General features: G+C 47.8%; 1 long non-coding RNA gene across 2 annotated transcripts in view; it reads right to left on the reverse strand.

Annotated features, from left to right (window-relative positions):
• The window catches only part of LOC117244895, a 3,270-nt gene extending 2,510 nt beyond the window's left edge, over positions 1-760 (reverse strand). For both annotated transcript variants that reach the window (XR_004498816.1, XR_004498815.1), the window contains exon 1: positions 24-760. This is a non-coding gene — a long non-coding RNA (uncharacterized LOC117244895). The remainder of the gene's footprint in view (positions 1-23) is intronic.
• Between the last annotated feature and the right edge of the window lie 2,433 nt (positions 761-3,193).

A 3,193-nucleotide genomic window follows, 5' to 3' on the forward strand; every position in this document is an offset into this window, starting at 1 on the left:
CCCATCCCAGGAGACAGCCTCACATGGAGCTGGACCCCAGGGTTAAAGCTGACAGCCCAGTGCTGCTCCACACCTGCCACTGCAATGGCAAGCACCAAAGGCATTCCCCAGGTAGATAAATGCTGTTACAAATGTAAATCTATAAACTTCAGTGTGTCACATTGGACTCTGTTTTCCTGGAATTGGAGAGGAATTCATTTCTCTGATAAAAACAACTTTGTAGGAACCTCTGGGCCCAGGGGACCTGGATCCATGCCATTACCAATACACCCATAGCTTAGAGCTACCACACCAAAATAAAGCTCAAAATGTTCTAGAAACACCTTTAGTGATATAATTAATTCAAATTTTCCCCTTTCCTTGTAACCAGCAAGGCAGTAGCACAGGCCTGTAGCCAGCACCTCTGCTGGGTTTACTGGGAATGCCACAGGTGGCCATTCCAGTGCAGCAGGGCTGCTCCTGCTCATCCCCCTCATGACCTTCTTTATGTGCTTCAGCAGACTTCAGGCATTTTTAGCATTTAAAAACATCCATTTTTTAAAAATGCCAAGTCACATTTGTGTAAGAGTTCAGCTACTTCTGTGCACGAGCATGAGGTTAAACACGCCCTGGAGAGTCTGCAGAGCACTGAGGGAGAAGCTGCACAGGGACACTCAGTGCTGGAGCTTAATTACCAACACAGACTTCAGAAACCTCATCTGGAGAAGTTTCTGATGTGGGTTTTTTTACTAGATCTTGATTTTGCCTGTGGTGATCCACTTTAAACCATAACATAAAGTCTAATAACATAAGTTACATGTTATAGAAGTTATATCAGAACACAAGTCTAACAAGGGACACCACAGCTTTAGCATGGTTTAAGTGCTGAAGCACCCCACATCCAGAGCTCAGAGCATTCACCAACATTTCATTTGGCAGAGGACACAGCCACTACCAGAACTTTGGAAACAGCCACACAGCAATCCCTGGGAGCCATTAAAGAAGTCATAGGAAAATACTGTTAAGACAAATGTAGCAGAAAAAAGTAGTAGACAGAAGAGACAGTGGGGGATCATTATCCAGCTATGACCAAATTGTTTCAATTAGGAGAATTACAATTTTTAAAGGATTTTTAATTAGATATTCTCGACTGCTTGAAAGTGGTGGAGAATTACTCTGCTGAACATACAAATGGAGAGGAAGGAGAAAATGACAAGCTTGAATCCTCCACTTTTCCCTTTTTAATCCCTATCACACTTTCACATGCCTTCTCCTCCCAAACAATTCTTCACAAGCTATTCCAGAGAAAAATAATTCCATCATTTAGAGCCAAAGGTTTTAAAATGGCCCAGCAAGTGACCATCCCCTCTGCCTTCATCAGCTTATCTGTGCCACTTCTCCACATCCCCAGCATTGTTTGTTTAGCACACACAGCCCCAGAACTCACACTTTGAATTTTTGCTGGCATGGCTATAGCAGGGAAATCTTCTGATGCAAATGAAACTTAGGAGAGCCTAGTCCAGTTCTGTGTGACCTACCATGGCAAGTTCAGCAAGTAAATTACATTTACTAGGTAAAAAGCATTTAAGTCCCTGTGTTACCAAGGTGAAGACCCCAGGGTAACCTTCAGGCTCCCTTACCTGCAGAACAGGCAGCTTTGCTCCCCCTCTCCCACAGCTCAGCCCAGAAGAGCTCACCTTGTCTAGTCTCAGCCTTGACTTTTTAAAGACAGGTAGCAATTCCTGCATCCATGAGGCTTCTCACACCCTGTTCTTGCTGGTTTTCAATCACAGGCCTCAAAACAGGGTTTAAGTCACAACTGGAAATGCTTGTCCCAACAAACAGGGTCTGACCCTCCAACAGTGCCAGGGCTTTTTGTGCCTGGCACCTGTGCCTCACCTTTCTGGCACCTGGAAATAAAGCAGCTCCCTGGCTGCTCAGAACTGCTGGCAAACTGAGAGCAGCACCAGGCAGATGGGCAGGGGAAAGGCTGACACCTGGACTCTGCCTTGGAATTGTTTGTTAATTGTCACTGGGAAATAAAACATAATTCAGGCATGCATTCTGACCCATAAATTGGGAATCAACAGCCATGCCTCATCTCCCTCACCCAGGGGAATCTGCTGGTGGCTCTGGGCTAGGGTTGGTTAGGTTTTCTTTGGGCATTTCTGTTTGTTTTCTCAACAATTTAAAAGCTGAATTAAAGAGCAGAGTGCAGGGCCATCTTCAGCAGATGGCAAATTGTTATTGTGGGACAAGCAAAAATTGTGCAGCAAAGATCAGCTTTTGGTTTGCTTTCAGCTGGCTGGGGGTGTTCAGGTTCTTGCTAATGACCTGCAGAACATTTTCCTTTAACTACTGCATTGGGTGTGGCCTGTAGGTTATGGGCCCTATAGATTTATAAACTTGCTGCCTTATCCTATGGATGTAAATCCACGAGGTGTAGTGGCCATCGAGACACAGGAATGTGCCTGATTGATCACTCTGACAAAATAACTCCAGAGAGCAAGACAGAGACCTCCAAAACCTGCCTCAGTGCTGCTTTTGCAATTCAAACCATGAAAAAACACTCCAGCTAATGTGTAAGAGGAGTGTTGGAAACATCCAGCCTGCACCTGCAGAAGTGCTTTAGCAGGAGTGCCTGGAGTGCATTTGCAGGTCCCAGGCCTGAGCTGTCGTGACAGGAGATTAAAGATGTCCCTGAGAGCACAGGATGTCACTGCAGATCAAACATGGAACTGCCCTGGCCGAGCATCTGCTCCAGGAATGAGCAGAGCAGGTCTTCCTAACAACTGCCCATGTGGAAGAGAAAGGAGCCACAGCTTTCCAGACAGGAAAATTCAGGCTTTTCTCAGCAGAGCAGGCTCTGGTGCTGTTGGGATGAGATGGAGCCGCAGGAGCTGTCGTGTGGCCGCCCAGGGTGATTTACAGAGCTCACCAGTGCTGGGTGAGTTCAGAAGCAGCAGCCACCGGGGGTCCCTGGCCCTCCACACCTGCTGTGGACACCAACAACAGCCCTTCCCACCCTGCAGAAGATGGATTGTCTCCAGCCCACCCGGCTGAGAGGGCACAGCGGGACAGGAGGGATCTGGAGCTGCTGGGGACAGCAGGGGACAGCAGGGGACAGGAGGGGACAGCAGGGGACAGGAGGGACAGGAGGGATCTGGAGCTGCTGGGGACAGGAGGGGACAGGAGGGGCAGGAGGGGACAGGAG

Source organism: Parus major, chromosome 9, assembly GCF_001522545.3.
Source record: "Parus major isolate Abel chromosome 9, Parus_major1.1, whole genome shotgun sequence".
Taxonomy (NCBI): Eukaryota; Metazoa; Chordata; class Aves; order Passeriformes; family Paridae; genus Parus; species Parus major.